Consider the following 27,120-nt stretch of genomic DNA (forward strand, 5'->3'; position numbering starts at 1 on the left):
GGGTTAATCCTTTGGTCTCTAGATGCTTATGCTTAGGTTTCAAAGAGACATCAACACTCATTTCTCCTAGGGCATTATCCATTTCTAGGTTTCCAATCTCTTGAATAGAACATTTAAAGTGTGTATGAATATCATTTGTGAGGAGTACCTTTGGTGGAATTTGGGATTGACCTCCATTAGGGTTAAGTGACTCAGCAATGGCCAAAACAATTTTGAAGTTAGGCACTTTCCATTCTACACCCTTTACCAGCATGTATGAACCCTTCTTTGCCTTGCTACTGTTGCTACTCTCGAATGCCATCACTGCTCGATAGGTGTAAGAAAAATTTTGAACAAATTATTTGCTAGAAAATCACTTGAAATTGCTTGGAATTTTCTTGAGTGCACCTGGAAATCTGTTAGCTCTGAAATTGCGGTGAAAAATGAAATCAAATTCAGCCCTTTTTGATGAAAATTATTCCATAAATGCTTGGTACGAAAGTAGCTAAGATGACATAGTGCTTTATAGGTTGTCATTCATTCACTTGCTCAGTAGAAGATTGCAACTCAATGATCGAACAAAATTTTTGTTACTCTCAACCTAGCTAGGCAAGGTCTTCAACTGACTTTCCTTGGTAGATGCAACTTGGTGAAGGATGCACTTTCTTTGATCCTTTTGTATCTGGAATAATAATTTGATCATTTTTCTTTCTTTCATTTGGAACTGCTTGAGATATCACTTGAAGATGCAGTTCCATATCCTTGTTTATGGATCTAATTGGAAATGGTGGAGTCACCCATTTCTTGAGTGGCATTGCCATCATTTGAACTATTTTGCTCAGTAGATTTAGGAATCCACTGTTGTCTCATCTGATTTGGAATGTTATTAGCTTTAGCTTTCTTTTCATCTTCAACTCTTCCTATATTCATGCAATTCTTGGCTATATGACCGAGTTAAGTGCATGTATAGCACCTTACAGTAGTGCCCTTCTTCCTTAGGTGATGTCTTGCACAATTTATACCAATGTGTCCATATTCTCCACAATAATGACATTTGCACCAGGTATTGTAGTCCCATCCAAATATTGCATTAACAAGTTATTCAAGTGGATTGAATGAGTTGGATCTGCATTGGAATGCCTTGTGACCATGCTTCTTGCATTTGTGACATTTTCCTTCAAATTTTGGTTTCTCCTTGCATTCATTAGCTTTATGACCATGCTGACTGCAATTGTAGCATTTACCATTGAATTTACCTATTCCATTGCTCCAACATTTGTTTGATGTATGACCTAACTTACCACAGTGATTGCAAGTAGGTGTTTGATTCCTTTGGGCACCTTATTTGGAGGTTTCACCTTCTTCCTTATATCCAACACTAGCTTTACCTTGCCTATGAAGATTATGCTCACTTTGTTGATTTAATTGAGTCAAGTCTACTTGAGATTTCATTATCCTTTCATTGACTTGCTTTTCATTGATTTGTCTTTCAGATCTCAAGTCACTTTGTAAGCTTTCATTAATTTGTCTTTCAGTGATTAAATCATTCCTCAAGCTTTCATTTTCAGATCTCAGATTCATAATTTCTTCATTTGCATTAGATAGTTGATCTATAAGATCTTCATGCTGATGAGATTGATTGTTCCCAGACTCTAAGTCTTCTATAGCCTTGTTTCTTTGTTCCAAAATCTCACACATTCTCAATGACTGGATTTCTTGTTCTCTTTTCAATTTTCTTACTTCTTCTTGTAGAGAACCACTCTTTCCTAGATGTTCTTTGATTGCTTCATTGGCTTCATCTGAACTGCTTAATGGTAAAAGGTCTTCAATATTTTCTTCAACATACTAATGGTCATTCATTTGTCTTGCAAGTTCCTTCCTTCTTTTCAAGGATTGGGAAAGATGCTCCTTGTAACGCCCCGCCAAGGGATCCAAAAGAATTAACCTAAAGTTTCACTAAGTTTGCTAAACTTTTTTTTTTTTTTTAAAGTAAGAAAGTATGACTTACACATCAAACACATAGTAGCGGAAGCAATAACATGTAATCATCGACAAACATACATTGCAAGTTACATTTCTTAAAGATCCGAAGATGTTGAGTCACGTTTAAATTTAATTAATTCTAAGTCTAACAAGTATCACATACATATAAAAGAATAATCAGAAACTCCAATGTCCATAATATACATTTGTTCCGAATGCCTCTCGGCAAATTAATTCAGAATGCTCAATCATCCACTGTACAAGTCACAGGGTATGAAAGGCTTAAAAGAATATACATATGTAAAGATCAATATACAACATCCTCAAATCCACGATACAAAGTACAGTAAAAATATATGAAACTATTCACCATACATGATACACCCATACATCCATAATGATAAAACATCTATCATAAAATCTAACCATCCATCATAATAATCCAAGAACATAGTGAAGGTAAATGCCAATCACGAAATCTCCAGCCACGGTGACCACGGAACGGATCTCAATGGTAAGAGTAAAAGCACTACCACCCGACCGCATGGAACCTAAATGGTCCACTCCCACCGCGCTGAGGAGATAGTCTCAAGTCCCAAATAGGATAACAAAACCTATAATCATAAATACTCTCTAAGTTCAGGAAATCCTATAAGTATGCTAACTCAAGGGTTCCTAAAAAGATCGACATCTAAATCCCAGAGGTACTACAAGACACGTAGGAAACCTAATATGCAAGCGGGAAAGTGTCATCGCTACGTAGAAGTTACCCGAGAAATCCCTTAGGAATCCCGGGTCCCTACTGATCTTGTGGCCACTAGTATCCTCTCGTACTGACGAGGCATACTATGGAATGCAAGGTCGTAACCAAGCGTCCTCTCTACCCCATCCTAGTCTGTACTAGCACTCATGGCATGGGAGAGAACATACAATTATCTTGTTAGGTTCATTTTCTCTCATTTAGTGTAAATGTTTTCACTTATTAAAAATGAATTACAATGGGTTTCTCAAGGCAGCCTCTTAGGGCTCCGACCCCCATTGCAAACCACTTCCTGACTCTACACATAGATAACCTACTCTAGCTCATGAACTCATAAATCAAAAAAACATCATAAAAAGATAATCCACAAAATTACATCAGTTCTTCATGAGCAACAGATAACATCAAATAGTAATCATGTAATCACGACAGTTCTCTATCAGCAACTGAAGGCATCAATGATAAGTCACAAAATCCAATGGTTCTCTAATGAGCAACCAGAAAGTAATACAAGCATAACTGATCGAGACTCAGAAATGGTTATCAAATATAACTGATCGAGACTCAAAAATGGTTAAGTTAGGTATTCTCAAATACATACACCTCAACTTCACACAAGGAAACTGGAAAGAAATAACAAACAGTAAACACAATCATGTCATAGAGCACTTCATCACATTACCATGGTCAGGTTAAGAAAGATTGAGACCAAATCATCATGACATCACATTCACAACCCCGAGCCTCTGGTAACAACCTGAACTAGTCAACGCTAAACCAACCCCAAAACATTCAAAGTACAAAGACAACATCAAGGTCTCAGAGATTGGATCTGAAAGTATATTGTTTGAGTTAAGGTAAGGTTTATGTTTCAGTTTAATGTCAAATTCAAGTAACTAGGTTTTCTCAACTACCCTTTCTCGATTAGCCCTTTTCTATAATAACTTTCATTAAATCAATATCCAAATTTATAATTTAGTCAATTAAAATTCATTATTAATTAACTTAATTAAACTAATTTTTAATTAAATTAATCAATAATCATTTGATCTAATTACTTATTTTAATCTAACCATTAATTGTTAATTTATTAATATTTAAGCAAAATTATTAATAAATTAAAATTTACAACTATATCTATGTATTTAATATTTATTTATTAAATATTAATAAAGTTTAAACTATTATAAAATTAAATATATTATAATTTTATTATTTAAAAATTCTAAATAAATAAAATTTGTTTTAATAAATTAAAAATTATATAATTAAAAAAAATGAAATCGAAATCAAAATCGAAATTTTATATTTTTTTTTATATACAAAAAACGTTTATAGCCCGTCGGCTTGGCCGCAGGCCTGCGGTCGCAGGGCCTGCGGCGACAGGTACTCTGTACCTGCCGTCGTAGTACCTGCGACGCAGGTACTGTCGGCCTCCAACAGTGGGGGTCGGGTACGGGGTGATTCCCTCCCCCCCCACTATATATTATTATATATATATATATATATATATATATTTTTTTTTTTTTTTTTTTTTAATATAAACAAAATAAATCAAGTTTTATTTTAAAAATTAATTTTGTTTAATTTTCAATAAAAAAATTTCTCCCAAAGGATAAATATATAATATATCAATATATATATATATATATATTTATTTTTTTTTTTATTTTTTTATTTTTTTTTTTTTTATCTAGAACTTTTCAATTTCAAAAAAAAATCAAAACCCCTACTAAATTAAATGTTAATTTCTAAATCAAGAAAACAAGGGTTCTGATAATTCATCCAGTCTCCATGGATACAGAAATTATTGAAGAGCAATTTAATAAATTCACAATATTGAACTCTTAAAACTTTCATCACAAAGAATTTAGATCTACAAACCCCAGACACGAAGAAGACAGGAAGGGATAATTGCATATTTAATGGATAGTCAAAACACAAGACCCTACCTGATCCTGATGCTATTGTGCAATCTCCAGGAACTGTATGCGAATTCGCTCCTATCAATAACCTTCCCCTCGAAGACTTTCTTCGTATCCGCCTTCTGAAATTTGCTTCCAAAAATTGTCTCCCAAAAATTCCCGTCCAAATTCTGTCTCTCCCCAAAAATGAACCCCCAAAGTTGTGATAAGCAATTTCTCCTCAATTCGGGGCACTAATTGTGCGTTTACCCGAGAAGACCCTTTGCATAACTCAGTTAACTCCAATTTAACTTTTATTATCTTTTCTTATTCTTTTGCATTCAACTTTCATGCACATTAAGTTGAATTATTAAATAACTTTATTTAAAATTTCACTTGACTTCTATTCTTAATTAATTTATTACTTTAATCTTATGTGCACTTTTAAGAAATTAAAATAACATTATTAATTTCTATAATTTAATCTTTTAATTTAATTCTTATATTTAAACTCATGTTTAGATCATGCGATCTAGAATTCTTAATTAATATCTTTCAACTTTTAATTTATTTTAGAACTTAATTGATAACATATTTAATTAATTTAAATAACAATAATATTTAGCATTTATTTAAAAATGAACTCCAAATATATTATTATTAAATTAAATAAATATTATCCTGTTCTAAATATATCTTGAACTTTAATCTCCAACTTTAATTCTTTTATTTAATTAATTAATTAATTAATTAAATATAAAGATATCATAATAATTCTTTATTAAATTAAATCATTAATTAGTCTTTTTAATTAGACTTAATTAATAAAAAAATACACCAAGGACTCATAAAGCAACATACGAAAACCCATCATAGAAAAATACATACCAAATCAAAAAAAAGGGTTATAATCACGAAATTACATCATTTGATGCATTCGGAGGGTACCTAACTCAAATACTTGTCCTAATTATCAATTAGGACAATTGGCTAAAGGGTTTAGGATTTGGACTTAAGAGTTTATCTCCCCTCTCTTACCATTGAGACAGTGCGATAGGGTACGCTCATCCTGAAATTTCAGGGAAGTCGATACCTGGTACCTGCAACCTGCATAAAATCCACGCATGTGCAAATATAATATTCTAAGCTAAACAGACAATGGCAGGAAGTGGTGCATCGTGTAGATCCCGACTAGCAGGTGACTACGACTCCCTTCCTTAACCATATCAGAAACACCATACATAAATAAAACAACACGCACACCATACACATGCAGTATGGGGTAAGTATCCATAAGAAGCACATGAAATAATAAACCATCTAACTAATCATCATCGATAACTGAAACCATTGAATAATCATCATACATGCATGAAATATAGAGTACCAAGTAATCTCATCATATAATAAACTGAGTGTAAACATCATCTGATAATCTCTAAAATAATAATACTACTCATCAAACATAAATTGGCCTAAAAGAGTTTGGCAATCATATCATAAATGTAGCTCGAAAATGTAAACTAGGGGCAGGCACTACACTTCTTTGCTTCTTTGAGTTGAGCCATGGCCATTTCCAGATCTAGCTTTTCATTTTCAATAGCTTTGTTAAGTCTCAATATCTCCATTGTCCTTGATCTTTTCTCAAGCTGTCAAACTTTATCCTAAGAACCACAAAAGCTCTGATACCAATTGTTGGAAATATTCAAGATATGACAGGTTACTGAGAGGGGAGGGGTGAATCAGTAACTTCAAAAACTTTAAAGCAATTTAGCACTTTAACCATATATACTATTCACCATTCATTCATCTAATCTATTGCATATATGAGAGATCAAACATTCATAACACATGTACACAGTGATTTGGTGATCCAAAAACCTTCCAAGTAGAAAGTAAAACTAGGGTGGGGATGATACCCACAAAACTTCAATACTGCAGTATAAAGTTGGCCTGTTAAGGCTTACATTGACCATTTCTGGTGATCTACCCCATTAGGAGCACAAAGGACTACTAGGTCCACCTTGTTAGAGGATTTACAAACATACAATGAATTATGCACTCGGTTAAGAGATTTACACAAGACTATTAAGTCTACCTTGTTAAAGGATTTAGAGATTGGTTTACTTTTTAGGATGAAATAGTAGATTTGACTTACAACTTGATTGCCGATTATATCCTTGAAGTACAAATCACCTCTTGTGATTGATGAATCTTTTCTGTTCCTTGTTGACCTTGCTAGATATTTTGCTCTGCTACTGATTCACATGCATTCTTCTCAAAAAATTACATGTCTATTCCTTGATACTCTCATCCATACATTGTAAATGATATAATACATTACATATATATCATTACAACAATTATAATTGCAAGGTCATCTAAAACACAAGTGAACAAAACATTAATGAGTCAGCCCAATAGTAAATAACATGGGTTCATTGAATTGACTCGGTGACCTTTTGATACTTAGCATCCACTGCATTACTCGGCATCATCATGCACTCGGTAGAAGTGAAGGCTCAGTCCATACTAATCACTCAACGTAGTTCTGAACTCGGTGACCATTGGTGACTCGGTAGATACTGCACGCTAAGTTTACCTTGCTTTACTCGGTAAACATTATAACTTCCATGCTTAGTTTACACTAAATTCCCATGACACAGTCTGACTGCTCAGTAGACATTGAGATGCTCGATGGATATCGAGATGCTCGATAGATACTGTGAAGCTCAGTGTAAACTGCTAAACACTTCTAAGCTCAATTAACACTAGAATGCTTGGTGAGTGTAGGAAATTAAGTGCTGAGCTCAGTAGCTATACTAATATAGATAAGTGTTGTCACTAATGGCAATAATAACTTAATGCCAATAGAGGGTTTGCTTCATCAAGTGACTCAAGAAGAGAAGTCTTCAATGGTGAGCTAAGCAAGAAGGCTAGAGAAGGATGAATGCTTGAAGGGTGAAAAAGTTGTCAAAACTATAAAGATTGAAAGCCAAGCAAAGTTGAGGACTGAATAGTGATCTATAATGTACAAGTAAGGTTGTAAGTTGTATCAAATCAAACTCTATTGTTACTCTCTAATAATTGTATCAGATTAGGGAAAAATCCTTTGGAGAAAGGTTAACTTAACAATCATTGGAAAATCTTTTAACAAGGTGGCATTCCAAGTGAATGGCCTAAAGTCCTCTAACAAGGCTCACTTTAATAAGGTGATTGAAATCCCTTAACCAAGTCACATTTAACAATGTGTGTTGTAACCTTTAATAGGGTTGGCCTTTAATAGGGCATCACTTCAGAAGAGTGAAAAATGAGTAGCATGTTACTGATGGTTTTTTCCAAATTGGGTTTCCATGTTAAATCATTGTGTCAAGTGTAGTCATGGATATGTTGTGTCGTATGCTTTACATTTCTGCATATTAGTTTAACTATAACATATAAGTTTTGGGTTAACACACAATGAATGCATGCATGGTTAAGAATGTTATATGGGTTCACTAAATTGTGAAAGAGTTTTATTTGGACATCTTGACCTTAATTAACTGATTCATCCCCCCTCCCAGTTAATCTAAAAGAATTCCAACAATAGACTGTGAGCCAACAGTGCTATTGTAATTGTAATTAATTATATATCTTATTTTAATTAATTAGGAAACCCTCACGGCCGACTAAAGGAATTATTATGAAGATATGGTATAAAGGAAAGATTTTTTCCTTATTTTTAATGTGTGTTTAAGTCTTGTGATCATTATTGAAGTGTGAATTATGAAAAAGGAGCAAAGTGCATATTGAATGTGTGTAAGTGATCCAAGGCATTATTGGATGTGTAGTTCATGATCTAGGTACAAGATCAGGAGCAGAAGTTTGGCAGATAGGAAACAGACAAAGGAAGGAAGTACAATTCAATTCTATTATTCTACAAGGAATAATATAGAAATCATTTGGATAGTGGGTTCATTGGTCTTATCCTAGAAGCTATTTGGGTAGTGGGTCCAGTTGTCCTCCACAACTCCTAACAGGGTTGGCACAACTCCTAATAGGGTTGGAATCTCCTAACAAGGATTCAAAGTCTCCTAATAGGGACTTATATTTACTAAATGTTTTAATAGACTCCTAACAAGGTCTATCCTCTAACAAGGAATATTTATATTAGTACGTCATCTTCTGGGTACCATCCCCACTGGGGTTTTCCCTCTAATAAAGTGTTTCCCTAGTTAACATATCTGGTGTTATTGTATATGAGTATCTTTTTTTGGTTTCAATTTACATTACTCATATGGTTAAGATTGTTTAAAGTTTATATTGGTGATATTAGGTGGATAAGTGATTTGCCTCCCCCCCTCTTAGTTATATCACTGGACTATATATTCTAAATATATATATACCAATCCAATAAATTACCTTCATGAGTTGGCTATAATACCAAATTCAAAAAATCTTCACAAATTTGGCTCACTATTATAACTCAAGTTCTAAAGACCAATTGGGTGATGTCTGAAACTCGACAACACTTATCAACACTCAGTAAAATCTGGCACTCAGTTGATGTAGATTCTTGGTCCATACTAATCACTTCAAGTAATAGTAACTGGATCAGCACTAGATGACTCGACAAATGCTGAAGAAATTGATAGACTTAGTTGACATTGAATGGCTCAATCAACACTACCTTCATTCACTTTGTTAACACTGCCAACTCGATAGACACTACAGAGCTTAGTTAACACTACATCTATCATTTCTTATACTAAAGATCTTGATAGTAAATGACAAGCTTGGCTTACACTTTACTTTTTCTTAGAAGCTCAGTAGCAACTCTAAAGCACAACGTGCACTGCATTTTATCTTAAATACTCAGTAGACACTGTGAAACTCGGGAGACTCTTCTTTTGACATATGGAGCTTATTAGTAATGTAGACAAATGACTAAGTGTTAAGTAACTAATAGACAAATGATTTGACCATCAAGTCAAGAGTTGTCTCATGTGCATGCACTTTCCATGCATACATGACTTGATAAATCATGAAACATATTTTGGTTTATATTTAAAGTTTCCATTGATGATTGCATTAGTGGAGTTGAAGAATCCTTGCTCCTAATTTTAGTGGTTTCCCACTAGGTCCTTTTGATAATTTAATTTTTAGATATGTTGTTACTTTGTCTTATGTTCATTAAGAATTTATAATTCAATTAAAAAAAATTAATCTCTCATTATTCTATCTTCGTTATTTACTTTTGAAATATGTGGTTAAAATAGTAATTCATATAGTTGCATTGATTAGAAATTGCATTCATCATTAAATAGAAAAATACAAAATATATTGGTTTTGTGCTTATGTTTCAGCAAAGTTGTGTAGAATTGGTAGATACTAGCAATGGTCTCCTTTTGAACATTCACATTTATATTTAATTTAGTTACCTCACATGTTGAAAAACAATCATCTGGAACCTTGGATTTGTTCATTCATCAACTTTTCAAGAGAGAGATTCACAAGAATTTATGTCATTAGCATTGTTGCAAATGACCACTCAACAATACCCATGCCCAAACCATAATTAACTGATGTATTATGTTATTGCTTGTTTACTTACTCACATTTGAGCCAGCCTACATAGGGCTCTAGTCTCCTAACATTTAATTTCCTAGTTTCCATTTTCAAGACTCAACACCTATAGTGAGCCACTCACCTAGGGTTTATGTCCTACTCAACATTTACACTTAAATCATGTTCATACGAGAAGTGTCCTCACAGAAAGCACATGTACTGGAATAACAAGTATGAACCAAAAAAATTGAAAGATCCACATCAAAATAGACCCAAATGGAAAAGAAACTATAAAGTTGCACATTTTTAATATATATTTGTGCATATTTTGCATTTTCTGTGCTTTTATTAAGACTATGCTTGTATTTAATAGAAATGTGCATCAGTATTATAAACTTGTAGAAATGCTTCATTTTCACTAGACATGCACATCTATATAATAGAACCGCACATTTGTGAGACTTAATTGTACTTTTGTTATATATGTGCTTTAGTTCAATAGAATTAAGCATACATTAAGTAGGGTTGGGTATTTTTTTAACCAGGCTAATAGAAGGGTTGACGAGTAGAAGGTTGCAGTACCATGCATATAAATAGTATAACTATGCATATGTATAGCATACCTACACATTTGTTGCAGAAGACTCAAAAATATATATTAAAGGATATTAATTGATTTTTGAGACTTGTTAGGATGGCAGAGGGATTTTCCAGTACTTCTCGGGTTGGGATTCTAGGATGAAATAGTCTCAACAATTCCTATTCAAGGAATTCAATTCCTAGCATTCTTACAAACCATTAATCCCACACAATGTCTCTACCACAAATAATCATGGTATGTAATCATACATAATTTCAAATACAACATAAAAAGACATAATTATATGATATTTAGTAATAGTTTATTAATTTGATCCTTCTTGTCCATGAATTATAAAATTTCCAAAATAAAATGAGGCAACATGAATTACTTGTTTTCCTTTGTTGAGATGAAGTGAGGCCTTGAGTGTGTGTAAGGGGTGTAATCTTCTAGCCTCCAATTACATCGTAGTGTCTACTTTCCTCCTTTACCTAGCCCCAAGTGTCTCCTTGTGCAAGTTTCATTTAGAGTTTCTATATATTTAAATCTCTGAGATAATTGTTAGAAATTTGTTCAGTGCTCCCCTCAAGATTCGTAACAAGGGCTTAATTGCCTCCTATGTACTATAAGTTGAGTGGTTGTATTAGGCATTGAAAGATCAGTCTTTTGGTGCAACGCAAACCCTACTCTAACAACTAGTATCAAAGCTTGGTCACAAGTTTGAATCCTTAGACCACAGGGTAATGCTAAGGGGGAGATTGTTAGAAATTTGTTTAGCACTCTACTCAAGATTTGTGACAAGGGCTTAATTGCCTCATGTGTAATATAAGTTGAGTGGTTGTATGGGGCATTGAAAGATCATTCTTTTAGTGCAATAGCAACCCCACTCTAACAATAATTTGAGTATAGTTTTTGCCAAAATCTTTCCTATGTTTTGGTATTTGAGAAGCTCCTAATTTATAGAATATTTTAGAATCATTATAATAGTTGCATCTATTGAAACATCCTCTGACTATAGATTAATTAAATAAATACTTTTATTTGTTTGGGAAAATAATTAGCATTTTTAAAGGTTTCTAGTTACCTAGTTTGTGTGGGGAGAGGGTTACAAGAATTCCATTTGGTGTTCTGGCTAAGTTGTGAAATCCTTCCTCCAAGGTCTTGGTTTCAAATATTTTTCCTTCCAAGTCTTGTCCCTATGTGTAGTCTTTATAGGTTTAAAACCCCATCCTAAAATATTTTCTTGAAGATCTATTTACAAGTGTTGGTAGATGATGTGTTTACCAAGTGGTAGGTTTAAGGTTCAAATCCTTAAATAGATTTCTATTTTAGTTAATTCTTTATACAAGAGCTCACATTAACATACACTTATTATATATGTATATTTATTTGAGAATATATGTGTGCACCCATATATACTTGGACAATGTTTTACATAATAACTAAGACAATATTCAAATAAAGACCAAAAATAGACATAAAATTATTTTAAACATGAATCTTTTCCAAGCTCCCAAAATTAGGGTAACTAACTCCTCTGTATGGAAATTACTAGGCTCAGGGTGTCCATATGGATCATGGTTCTATCTCCAGATCAATAATAATTGAGGCTTTTAAACATATACCTAGACACACTTGCATCATAACCAAAGGTACAAACATATCTGTAAAATCTCATGATAAGCATCATACAACACTATAAGTATCAAATGGGTTATAGTGGGGTTAGAATCCATAAATCAAAAAACACATAAGGTAAATCACTCCTATATATGCGCATGCATATAAATAATGTATCTCTAGTATCATATGCAAGGTAATATCACATCTCCTTTCTCTAGTACAAAATATGATAATACATAACGAATCAAGTCACTAGGGTGGGTATTACATGCTCCACCCCTATGACTAGGGTTTCTCCTAAAACCCAGTAAATAAATATGGATAGGATTTCTTATGTCTATCAACATCCTCTTAAGTGGTGGATGACTCATCATTTGGTTCCCATTGGACCTTGACTTGCTCCATGGTATGACCCCTAAGGTGTGGGGTTCTCTACTAAAGGATATACACTAGCTCCAATGCCAGCTGACCATTTACAACCTATCAAGAATGCCAATCCAAGAAATGAGAAATATCAGGAATGTACTCCCTAAGCACAAATATATGAAAAAAATTATGTATGTGAGTGATGCTCAGTGGCAAGGAAAGTTAGTAGGAAATAGGTCCAATCTTCTCTAAGATCTCAAATAGTCCAACAAATCATGGTGCTAATTTAGATCCTTTTCCATATTTGATCACACTCTTCCATGGCCTTGCCCTCAAAATGACCTTGCTCCCAACTTCTTCTTTTTTATCAATCTTATGAATATTGGTGTACTTCTTCTAGAAGTCCTATGTTGTAACTAGATGTTCCTTGATCCTCTATACTTGTCTTTCCATATCTTAAAACATGTCTATCCCCAATCTTACTTTTTCCTCCAGATGGTCCCAACTTAAGAGAATATGGCAAGGTTGACCATACAATGCCTAGAATGGTTTCATACCTATAGAGATATGATATCCATTTTTGTAAGAAAATTCCACAAGATATAACTAATCCTCCCAATGGCTCTGTTGATCCATAACATACATCTACAACATATCCTCCAAAACTTGGTTTTCCCTTTTTGCCTATCCATCTATTTCTAGGTGATAGGCTAAACTAAAGTCTAGTTGTGTACCCAAAGCCTTCTAGAGGGATTTCTATAACTATAAGGTCAAGACATGATGTCTATATAAAATAAAATTTATAGGCTCCCCATGAAGTCAGATGGTGTAGAAGCACCTTAATAAAAAATGCGACTGGAAGATTTTATCTTGGGATTTGTATAGGTTCTTGTGGGGTCAGTTTACCCTATTCTATATTGTTTTAGAATAATCTATAAGATATTTTGGCAAGAGATAAGGATTTAGATTTTTCTGGTTTAGTTTTTCTTCTATAATAATCTAGAATGTTCCATAGACTATCTTAGCAAGTTTGAATGGAATTTTAGGTTTAGGTTTAGGTCAAGTTGGAGAGCAAAATTTCTAGATACTAAATTACAGAGAGAAGAAATCTATAGGAGAGCTAGTGTATGTACTATTCATTTGATAAATTAAATAGAAGAATTTTATAATCTATCTCTTGCTGGTGCTAGTTCCTATTGATATTGCTTCTGTTGAATTTATCTCTACATCAATTTTTGTATCAGAGCTCAGCAAAAGGTCTGGACAAAGGTGAATTGTGAGTTTGTGTTTGTTGTGACAAGTGTTGGGAAGAGAACCTATAGAGTGGCCACAAGACTAGGTTGAGTGGAGAGAACCTAGATAGGAGATAATGGTCACAAGAGAAGATTTATCTCATGATTAGAAGATACTTTTAGATGCATGGGTTTCATATTGTAATTTTTAGAAAAAGAAAAGAGAGGAAGAGAGGGAAAAAAGAAGAAGAAGAGGAAGCTATAATAAATCAAGAGATAGAAGAGAAAATGAGATTCCTAATGAGGGAACTTTAAAAAGGGGAAGAAAATTTAGCGAGACTAAAAGAGGAGTTGAAGAAAAATATGGAAAAAGAAAATAATGATCTGATGAAACAATCCATTGAGGTTATAGAAGCTTGTGAAGATGGAATAGAGAACTCGGTTGCCATTGAAGAGAATATTTATCCATTGGAAGGACAAAATGAACAAATAGATGCTGATATGAAAATTTTGCAACAAATAGTTGTTGCTAAACCTAATGATAAAAAGGTTCTTGAAGATAGGAAAGAGGTTGAAATGGTTGATGAGTATTGTGATTAAATGGTTCATAAAAAGCTAGATCTGATGGTCCTTAATGCAACCAAGAAATGGCATTTGAAGTTAAGAAAGAAAGTGGTATGGCCTATCAAAAGGATACTAGCAGCAAGGAAGAAAACTTGTGATGAACCAAGGATAGAGGAGGCTCCAATAGTGATGAATTTGTCTCTAAGAATGGAGATATTGCAGCATAAAGACATCACAGCAAAGGATGTAGCAGTTCCTACAGTAACCCAGATTAGTGAAGTCATATTTAATGAGGTTCCATCTAATCCATTCATTGTAGGTTTGCAGGAGTCCTATTTGAATATGTACACACATATGATAGCTGATTTGGATACTAGTCAAGAGTACAAACAACAAATACCAAAGAATTGGAAGGCACGAAAGAGGAAGGCCAATCCAAGGGACTTGGATTTATTGTCCCTAGGAGTATGGTGTAGAAGCACCCAAATAAAAAATGCTGACTGGAAGATTTTATCTTGGGATTTGTATAGGTTCTTGTGGGGTTAGTTTACCCTATTCTATATTATTTTAGAATAATCTATAAGCTATTTTGGCAAGAGATAAGGATTTAGATTTTTCTAGTTTAGTTTTTCTTTTATAATGATCTAGAATGTTTCATAGACCGTCTTAGCAAGTTTAAATAGAATTTTAGGTTTAGGTTTAGGTCAAGTTGGAGAGCAAAGTTTTTGGATATTAAGTTATAGAGAGAAGAAATCTGCAGGAGAGCTAGTGTATGTACTATTCATTTGATAAATTAAATAGAAGAATTTTATAATCTATCTCTTGCTGGTGCTGGTTCCTATTGATATTGCTTCCATTGAATTTATCTCTGCATCATCAGACCACCTCCTTCATAAAAACTAGCATCACTATGTTGATTGTATAACAAGGTTGAACTGGGATAAAGTGTGCTACTTTTGTGAGTCTATCCATAATTAGCATGATACCATCATGTCTCCTAGGTGTCAAGGGAAACCCATTTATAAATTCCATAGAAATTATATCCCATTTCCAACTAGGAATAGAGTGTGGTTGTAAGAATCATGTTAGGTGTTGGTGTTCTACCTTCACCCTTTTGAATTATAACCATCTAGCCATGAAATCAACTATATCTCTCTTAAGTCCCTCCTAGAAGTAGAGTCGTCACAAGTTTGCATGCATTTTCTTAACTCTTGGGTGTGTTGAGTATGGGCCTTTATGTACTTCTGCTAAAATAAGCCCCCTAAATCCTTGAGGAACATATGCTCTGCCTTGATGTGTTAACATCTCATCTTCTTCTAAGTGATAACCAAATAACTTTCCTTCTAGGTTTGATCCTGAATCTATTACTAGCTTAACTTCATGATATCATTTGTTAGTAGGTAACCCTTGAAGTATCTAACAATGCATGTCAACATTTAGGCTAAGGATAGAGAATCCATGCCTACACCTACTAAGGGAATATGCCACCATATTTTATTTCACATGTATATACTTCACATCAAAATAATATTTGCACAAGAACTCCATCCATATTTGTTTCCTTACACTAGGATTTGGTTGAGTGAATATGTATTGAAGACTTTTGTGATCTTTATGGAACTCCAACTTATGTCTAAGGAGAAAATGTTTCCATCTGAATTAAGTGTGTACTATTGCTACCAATTGTAAGTCATGGGTAGGGTAGTTGAGATCATGGTCTTTAAGTTTTCTTGATTCATATGAAATCACTCACCTTTCTATATGAGAACTTCTCCTATCCCTTCTAAATATGCATATACTAAAAAAATTCTTGTTGGGGTTGTTGGTCATGTTTTTACCTTGTGTCTTCATGAACTTTTTTGCTATGAATTCCTAGTTTTTATCAATAAATTAGGGTTTAGTTTTGTCAAAATTGGTTAACCCTAGGAGAAACCCTAATTAAAGCAAGATTTGTGCCCTAAAAAAGCCTTTTAGGTCATATACATTCTCACATTTTAAATCAAGCAGGAAAATTATTTTCAAATAATATGTATTTTTCAAGAACCTTTTTAAAGAAATTTTGTTTTGGCTCCATGGTTCCCCAAAAAATCTCACACCATCAGATCTCTATAAAATCTACGATAGGCACCAACTTGTTATAAGAACATGCGACATGGTGACCTAGTGTGACCTTAGTTCTTAAACATGGTTTCAAAGGTGAATTGAACACACCATTGGATCTTCCAAGATCAATGGTTGTCACTATGTCATGAGCAGAAAACTCAAGGAGTTCACCAGTAATGACATAGTGACCTCTCATAAAATTGAAATATAGTGGGCCCAAAAGTGGATACAGTGCAGAGATTTTATCTATCAAAAGTAAGCTTTTCTATTATGATGGGTTGTCAAATGTTGTTAGGTACAGTAAAGGAGGTACCAAAAAGAGGACATGTGTTTTCTTTTCATGATGTTGGTTTTCTGCTGAATCACAGTGGTCACTATGCCACAACTGTAAAACTCTTACTTTTTTCCAATAATGACATAGCACCTTCTCACAAAAGTAAAAATAGTAGCATTAACACATAAGCTAGGCGTCGTAAAGCTTTTTATCATCAGTGAACCATGTGATCATTATGGAATGTCAGGAGAAGTAAATACAATAACAAAAATGAGAACATGTGAATTTCATGATGCCAAATTCCTCTAAAAATATATAATGATCGCTATATTGTGATAGAAAAACTCATGATTTTTGCCAGTAATGACATGGCACTTTCTTGTGAAAACAAGACACAGTGGAACTTGAATTTAAAAAGTAGGTCCAAAAGCTTAAGTGTTATAATTTTCTTGCTAGCATTTCAAAATGATGTCATGTCGCATGCCATGTGGATTCACACTTATGAGAAGGACAAATATTGTTTGGAGTCATCGAATCAAAGATACATCAACAGCAAGTGACATGTCACTATGAACATTTGTTCAATTTTTAGCACATGTGACATGGCGACGAAAGGGAAAACAAGAAGACCCACCAAAATTTTTGTAAAGTGAACATCATTCAATTAGAAGTGCATTAATGATGGTCATTATGTCACCTACAAAAGTTGCTCAATTTTTATGCATAGTGACATAGCGAGAGTGCGACACATGTCCATAAGCGCCAATGGGTCTAGTTCATGTTGTGAACAGAGGAGAGAAAGGCTTACATGGAGAAACTCAATTGAGTTGACTACCAAACTGGAAAGTGGAAAGTGAGTCACTCATGATTTTGTTCCTAGATCATCAAATTTATTGGAATTGACATTGTGTTTTAAAAATAGAAGGTGATGCCACCTTATTTTTCCTTACAATTTATTTATAAAGATTAAAGGCTCCTTGTGAAAACTAGAAATAGAGTATACTACAAACATTTCACCATTTCTTCTCTACTCAAACAAATTTTAGACTTTGAAAGAGCTCACAACCATTGAAGAATTTTTCGTAGTGTGATTAGAGCATGAAAGAATTTCCAAGTATTCACAGTGTGTTGCAAAATTGCAGTGAAAGAGAAACATTTAGCCAAGTAAGTATTTGAATTTGTTAGATAGTGAAGAATTCTAGTATTCTATCTCAGTAGTAAACATGCCTCCAAAGAAGATTTTTTCAGGACAAGTAGATTATGCAAGTAGAAATATACATTATGATTTTCTTGAATTATTATCTGAGTCTACAAATGAGTCTTCCCAGATGAAAAATTTAATTTATGTAAACCATAGGCTCAAGATTGCAGATGGCTTATATGATAGAGGGAATTGGATTAGGACTACTACCAAATCAGGGATTTTTCTTTTTAAGAAGTAGTTTTTAGAGAGAAAATTATTTTCTCCCCATGGAAACATTTGGAATTTTGATTTGGGAAAACTAGTGGTCCCTAGTGTAGTCATGGATGTTGACCTACTCATGGCTATTGCCCAAAACTATGACCTTGCAACTAGGATACTGAGAAGAATAGATGGGGAGGGCTTGATTAGTATAAGTGCTGAAGAAATTTGAAAGGTCTTTGGCTTGGAGCCATTTTCATATTACCATATACCCATTGACCTACCAGCACTAGAAAAGGAATACTTATCAAAGAAGGATAAGGTCAGGCAAGGTGCACTGAGGGAACATTTGGCCTTAATTGGGAATCTTCCATTGGTCATAGTCATCTACAAAGGAACCTTTTAAGAAGGAATTTTTCACGTCTAGAGCTATAGAAATATATATGACTTTATGCAGGGTTTTTGGTGAGGATGAACAGAGTTTTATGCTAGTGAAATTTATGTGTATGATGGCTCAAATTTCTTCTTTTGGTGTGGATATTATTTTTTGATTGTGCATCCTATATAGTAGAATAAATCCATATAGGATTAGTTGGAATTTCCAAGAGCTCGAAAAGACTTTTGGCCACTACTCATTATTGATGCACATGTTCTTATTTAAGGGAGTTAAATATTTTGAAAAATAAATGGTTCTGAACAGAGAGCATGAAGGGGAGGCTCTACCAATCCAATTATGGAGTGTAGATATGACTGCGGATGTAGAAAAGGCTAGTTTTGTTATGTTTCATTAATGTTTTGCCTCTAGATTGAGAAGCCTCTTATTAAGGGACAATCCCAGAATCCCCAAGGCATTGTTGGATTTTATCAGGCCTATGGATAATCCTTTTGATTTAAAAGTGTCACATAATTGGGTTGATATCATACCATACCCTATTTCAATATTTTTTAGGGTTTATGGATTCTAGGGGACCCCTCATGTATTGCCCTACCAAGTACCTCTAAAGGTGGGAATAGCTAAGATGTTATGGCAAATGGGGGGATTGGAAGAGGCATATTTGGTGAGAAGAAACAAATGTTTAATTTTCCCCACTTGCACTATAGCCCACCATTTTATAATCACAAAAGGTGAATGGTTATTTTTGTATAAAGTCCTAGAATAGTACAAGTTGGTTGTATCTCATTCCCATTTTTGTGATACTAGAGGATTTTTTGATATGTTTAGACTAAGGGCTAAAGTTGGCTCCAAAAAAATGAGCCTTATTTCCCTGAGGATATAATGAGGAACGAGTTCTCTCTGAAAGAACAAGAGGTCAAGAAAGAGAAATGGAGAGTTTATTCTAGAGTTTTGGAATTCATCCATTATTTTGATAGTAATTACAATTCTCTTGCTGATGCAAAAATAAAGGAAGACATGTTGAATAAACTCATGACTACTTTTCCTAAAATTATGGAGGTCATGAATGAAAAGAAACTAATTTTTATCAATTCTTTTCTAGAAAAAAGCCAAAGAGGTCATGAGGAGATTGACATTCACTCCTACAATAGGATCAGGGTAGTTGGTTTTCTAGAAGAGGCCTAGCTATAATGTGATTCAAAATAAAAGAGTCATTGTAGATAAAGGGAAACATGTAATGGGATCAACCAGTGTTGTTCTTGAAGAAAGAGTTGATGATCCCTCACCCAAGAGGTAGAAAATAATAAGGGAATAAACACCTCAAGTTGAGGAATATTCACCTACATAATCCCCATTACAAATTGGAGATGAACAGCTAACCAAGGATCAGATGGAGTAGTCGGGATCCCAAGGAGGAGTATTCATCACTCAAGCAGAGTTAGAAGAGGGAAATCCCCAAGAACCTCCAATGCCAAGCCTTGAATTAATTATGGGAGATTACAGAGGAAGGGCTTTGGACCCTATGATGGAACAAGCTTGCCATGAGTTTATCTCTGATGATGATTTTGTTAAATCTAGAGCATTTTATCAATTTGCTTGGAGAACAAACATGGGAATGTTCGAGGAAAGATGTAGCAAACTGAGAACAGAGCATGTAGGAATGGAGGAAGTAGATGTATAGAATTAGGTCAAAGAAGAAATGATGTAGGAATTTAAGAACTTGACCCTTGAAGAGGAGAGACAAATGGTAAAAGCATCTGGTGTTCTATTGCTACTCAATTGGGATATAGAAGATGCTTTGGTTTTTAATTTTGTTGTAGGTAGACCAAGTATAGAGGATTAGGAAAAGAAGAAATTAAAAGGTGCTAAATTTAGTGAAGACCAAGCATCCTTGGTTATTTGGTTAGTAAGGAAAGGATCTAGGACTAGCTTTTCCCAACATGATGATATTGGGTTGATAGTCAACCTAATTGTGAAAAGAGTTTACGAAACCACTAGTGTAGAAGTTGCACTTCTGGGTGTTGGAACAACCTACTTTACCTTAGCTAGAACTCTAAGAGATGAAAAGGAAAAGTTGGAGTGTCAAGATAGATATGAAAAGGTTCTAGATGCATACAATAAAGAAGTTCAAAAAATAATTGAACTTGAGAATAAAGTGATGGGATGGTCTACTAGGCCAAGAATCACCTACCCTTGCCCATTGGTTGAGCCTTCTAAATCTACCCCCTTTATTGAGATTCCTAATACTCCATAAAGGATAGAATTTTATACTACTAAGGAGTTTGAGGAAGAAAAAAATAAGTTTTGGGCCTTGCAAGATGAGCTAAATTATAAGTATGGAGAAAAACTTAGAAAATCAATCTTATATTTGGTAGATAAGATTGATTGGATAGCATTCTATGAATAATTGGTGAACATATTAGATATGTGGAGGGAATAAAAGGTGGTGAGGTTGTTGTGAAACCTATCCTAAGTAAATGGGATGGAAGAGATAAGGATATCACCCTCTTGTGCATTTTAGTTATTAGATTATCTTGTGAGAAGATAGAAAAACTTTTGATATAACTAGGGATCTATTTGATTTTGATAATAAGAGGGTGACAATGCAAAGAGGAATAATAATTTGTCTCTCAAAATATTTAGGTGAGAAATTTGATCTCTTTCCCTAAGCACTCAAAGAGATTGACATAATAAAGGAGAAAGAAGAGTGGGGAAAAGAATTAAATGATTTATTGTTTCAAAGAATAACTGAAGAAGGACATTTGCTATAGGCTAGGACAAATGAAGAATTTGTTAAAGTGCAACTATTTTATAATTCCTTCAAAGAGGAATTTTTTGAAATAAATAAATTAGGGGATTGGGTGGTTAAGAAGCAACAATAAATTTTGAACTTTGATTGGCCAGATGATACAGTCTTCAACAAATGGATGGATGATTTTGTCCATTCAAAGCAAATGGAAATAGTAGAAGATGATGTGGACCAAGATGAGGAACCAAATAGATGATACATTAGTGCATGCAGAAGAAGACAAAGAAGAAGAACCAACTCAAGGGGAAAGCATAGTGGTTCCAACTAATGATGTGGCAAAAGAGGATTTAGACATAATTATTGTTCTAATAGTACATGACGATGCAAGTGGAGATCGTCGAGTTGAAGTGAATTTGCATGAATCAAGGCTAGACATATCATTAGCAAACCTGATGGCTACATATTCTGAGGAGTCAAAATAGTAAAAGAGCCAATCATGAAATTTGTTGCATTTCAAAGCGTAATAGAAAATAGGCCCACCAAAAAGAATGTTATGATGTAAATTTTTTTTGTTGCACAAATTTTTTCCCTTTATGATAGTAACAAATGTAAATATCTTTTGTCTAAAGGATAGATGTCAATTCTCTATGCCTGAAGCTTGTTGCATCTCACCCTATATAACTGAGATCCCAAGGCTAGAGAAAGGGTCTGAGTTATTGCATAATATTAGTTTTTACTAAGTTTGTTCGGTCTAGTTTCTTGGTGTAAATTTTATGGTGTGTTTCTCTACAAATATTAGAGAATACATTAATATTGCAGGATCTTAAAGTCTTATCTTGAGTCATTCTAAGTTTTGTTTCAATTATATGTGATTTTCAAAGGAAATTAATACAAAGATGAACTATCCCAATATCTGTTCTTGTTGAATCTTGTCTCCATTTTTATTACTTGGTCATTTTGAAGTTGTACAAGCAAAGCTTGTTCAATTGAATGCAATTAAATCAAGTTGTATGTCAGTTTACTATTGCCTTTAATTCAATGAATTAAGTAAATGCTTCAATGAAGTTGATAAGGTTTCCATGGTAATAGGAAGGACCTCTGTAAGAATGATTTTTATTGGGAATTTTTGATAGTATTGATTGTAATGCAGTCAATTACATCTAGAAATTGAATGGACTCATAATCCTAATGGATGAGGCATCAATCTATTAATTCAATTAGTAGATGGAGAAGTCATGAATAAGCATCAAGCTTAAAATTCAAAATCAATTTTACTTCACTGTTTAAAAAATGTCAAAGCTGATCAGCATTTGTTTGCATTTAACCTCTGAGTTTTAATTAGCTGCTATTGCTAGAAGTATTTGTAAATCTAAGAAGAATTGTGACCAAATCTACTTTAAGGGATGTGTATATTTTCATAGTGTCATAGAATGAATAACATATTTATGTAGTATTAGATTGAAGATCTTCCATCCCTCAGGTATACCTGTCTTGGTTCTGCAAAACCTAAAGAGTAGAAAATTTATCTTGTTTTTGTTGAATTTGGGTCTAGATATGTAGCACATATAATTGTTTATGGGAAGTAGTTGATCCTTAGATTATTGTGATCTTTATTGTCTTAGTATTAATTTTTTTTTTTTCTTAAATAGTTGAAAAACACCAACAAGGGTAGGTACTGTAAGAATTGGGGCCCTAATCAACTTTTGTTTAATGCCTTAAACTATTGCTTCACACTTTTCTAACTACACAAACTACTTCCCTTTTCTTTGGAGGGACATGATTGGGTGAGCAATCCTAGAAAAACCCAATTACAAACCTTCGGTAGTAGCTAGCCAAACACATTAAAATTCTCACCTTTGAGACATTGGTAGGAGTCGACTAATCCACTACCACCTATATTTTTTAGGGATCTATCTAGATTCCTTCTCTCAAGATTACATGTCCGTATTTTACTTATGTTTGGAAAAATTCACAATTCTTCATATTAGCATATAGTTAATTTTCTCTAAGACACTGAAGAACTTGTCTTAAATGTTGCTTGTGTTCTTCGATGATTTTAGAATCGATAAGTACATCATTAGAAATAGTATTTTTTTTTGTCTAAGTATGTCCTAAATACCCAATTCGTTAAACTCATGAACACTGAGGGTGCATTAGTTAACCCAAATGGTACAACTTTAAACTTTTAATGACAATATCAGGTACCAAAAGTTGTTTGGTATTTGCTTCACAAATTTTGAGTTGATAATACCTAGATATTAAGTTAATCTCTAAAAATATTTTTGCCCCTTTCATCCAATCAAATAAATCATCACTCCTAGGTAAAGGATATCAATTCTTAATAGTGATCTTGTTGAGTTGTCTCTAATCAATGCACAATCTTAAGGATACATCCTTCCTTATCCATGCCTAAAATTATTCCAAAAGACTTTAATGAAATTACTCAAAGGTCTACCTTCGTTAAAAATGATCCTAAGTTTATTTTATAGTTTTCTACTACCATGTTTGTGGATATATTAGTTCCTGGGGCCAACTCTACCTACTAGTTGTCGCATTGCCCCTTAGCCTCTAACTTAGAAAAACTTACTAAAGTAGGAGAAATGAAAGAACCTATAGCTCCTAGATAAAATAATATAGATATTATTTTGTTCTTCATTACACTTGAGGTTTCTACTATTATACCCTAAAACTCTACTTGATTTTGTTTTGTGATTGCAAAAAAGAAGTGTGAGCACCCAACATTTCCCACTGTGGGTTCTAAGACTTCTTGTTTCCATGTGTAGATTCAATTTAATTTTTGTGGACAAATTTTTGATAGTTACCTTGCTAGACACAAGAAAAACACCCTTTATTTTTTTCAAAGTTTCAGTAAGGAGCAACACTAGATTGTTGGACACTCCCTTTATCATTATTCCAGGAATTTTTCCATGAGTGATATTTTCTTTGTGTCTTATCATTGGTGTGTTTTCCTTTACTATTATGAAACTTTCTCCTTGACTGAAAATTATTACCTCCTCTAACAGATGAATTTTCTTGGAGTCAACAACCTTATAATTATTTCTATTTTAAGTATTTTGGCTACCTATATGGTCTACCATTCTTTTTATCATGTTTCTTTCTAATTTTCTCCTCCTAGGGCTTCTTTCTCGTTCCCTATGACCACCTATGTGGGAATTATTAGCTTCTTCCCTATTCATCCTAATTTCCATTTGGTCTAACCTTTCCATCATTTCTCATATCAATAACCTAAGTTTTATTCCTTCATTTTCCTCCCCATAGCTTCCACTTCTTGTTTTCCCATCTAACTCCTCTCTCTATCCTTGAAAGCTCACATGTTCAAATCTTGGGGTGAGTTGTTTACTCTATGCATTCCAACCCTTAATGTTTTGGGAGCTATCCTTCAATTCAAAATTTTATAGGTTAGGTGAGATATGTTTTCCCTAAGGAAAGTTTGTCTTACATAGAAAGCCCCAAAGCTCCTAGTGTAGCAACCTAAGGCTCTGATACTAAATGTAATTCCCCCATTAGGGAACCTAATAAAATTAAGGAAATCTTCCTAAGTATTCACTTTTTTTCTTGATAGGTATACTTTATTTTTTTTGAAATTACTCTAAATGAAATCTTTAAACTTAAGAGATGCATATTAACCATAGCATTAATAAACTTGGGAGCATAAAATTATAGAAATACTAAAACATAGAACTTTCAATGAAACATATTATTACTTCATGTTCATAAAGAGACATAATGATTCATATAGTAAAATTTCCTTTACAAAAGATAGATAACGAATTTTCTCTTTCAAGATATACACAAAATCTCATCTCTAACTATCCAACCCTTATACATGGATTTTTATTTAAATACATAAATATTTTCCCCTTTTGTACTATACATCATTGATTTATTACATCAAATGTTACATCAAATTTTATTAAATTCATCTTGCACAAGCATCAAGTACATCATTGATCTTCTTCAACATTATCCAAGCATCTCTCTTGAAGAGCCTCAAGTTTTTCCTCCCAATCTTCTAGGCACTAAGGGATCCATCCTTGGGCTAGGAGACAAACCATGATCCAAAGGGTCTAAGGAAAACCTAAGGTTTAACCCCAAGAAAGTAAAGATAAAGCATAAAACATAAAGGATCACAAGAGACTTCAAAATTACAAGAACATGAGTGAAGGGGTGTATTAGCCATTAGGTGAGTGTTAGTGTGCCTTCTTATGTGTTGAGATCCATCCCTTGGTATTAAGATTGTACTATTGCACATAACATATTTTCTCAAAGTACTTCAACAGGGACATGCATGACCAAGTAATCTTTGGATCAACCCCATGAGCTTAAGGACTTAAATAATGTGCAGTGAGTCCCTACTTTGAGTAATCCACCAACACTTCTTCAATTATCTTATTAATTATGAATACCCATGCCCAACCCATAATTGATTTAATGTGTTATCACATGTTTACTTACTCACATTGGATCCAACTTGTGTAGGGCTTTAGTCCCCTAACATACAATTTCCTAATTGACACTTCTGGGCCCTAGCACCTATGGTGAGCCACTCACCTAGGTTTCTACCCTAATCAACATTTATACTCAAAGTATGTTCATACAAGAAGTGTCCTCATAGAAAGAACATGTACTAGAATAACAAGTATGAACCAAAAAATAATTAAAGAATCAATTTCAAAATATACCTAGATGATAAAGCAACTGTAAAATTGTGTGTATGTAATCTATATCTACACTTACATTGCATTTTATCATGCTTTTATTAAAACTATGCATGTATTCAACATAAATGTGCATTGGTGTCATAACCCTATGAAAATGTTTCATTTTCACCAGACCTACACATCCATACAATAGAACCACACATTTGTGAAACTTAACTATATTTCTATTATATATGCACTTCTCTTCAATATAATTATGCACCCACTCATTAGAGTTGTGTATTTGTTTTAACTAGGTTGACAAAAGAATTGATAGGTAGAAAGTTTTAGTTTCATGCATATTAATAGTATAACTATACATGTGTAGTATACTTGTACATTTGTACCTAAAGACTAAAAAAAAACAATGAAGGCTATAAATTTAATTCCAAGACCTATTAGGATGGAATAGAGATTTACTAGTACTTCCTAGGATACAATTGCAATCTAAAACCCCCCTCAACCATTTATATTCAAGGAATTCAATTCATAGCACTCTTACAAACCATGACTCCCACACAATATGAGTACTGCAAACAATCATGGTATGAAATCATACACAATTTCAAACACAACATACAAAGACATAATTACATATTCAATAGTATTTTATTAAATGTGTCCTATTTTTCTGTGAAATATAAAGTTTCCAAAATAAAATGAGGCAACATGACCTACTTGGTTTCATGTGTTGAGATGAAGTGAGGCCTTGAGTGTGTGTGAGGGGTGCAATATTCTAGCCTCCAATCCAATCTTGGTGTCTATCTTCTTCCTTTCCCCAACCCTAAGTGTCCCCTTGTGCAGGTTTCCTTCAGAGTTTCTATAGAATTAAATCTTTGAGATATTGTCTATAGTTTTTTCCAAAATCTTTCCTATGTTTTGGTTGTCAAGAAGCTCCTAATTTATAGGATATTTTAGAGCCATCATAATTATTACATA

Source organism: Cupressus sempervirens, chromosome 4 (assembly GCF_028749045.1).
Source record: "Cupressus sempervirens isolate cs-2001-9-10 chromosome 4, ASM2874904v1, whole genome shotgun sequence".
Taxonomy (NCBI): Eukaryota; Viridiplantae; Streptophyta; class Pinopsida; order Cupressales; family Cupressaceae; genus Cupressus; species Cupressus sempervirens.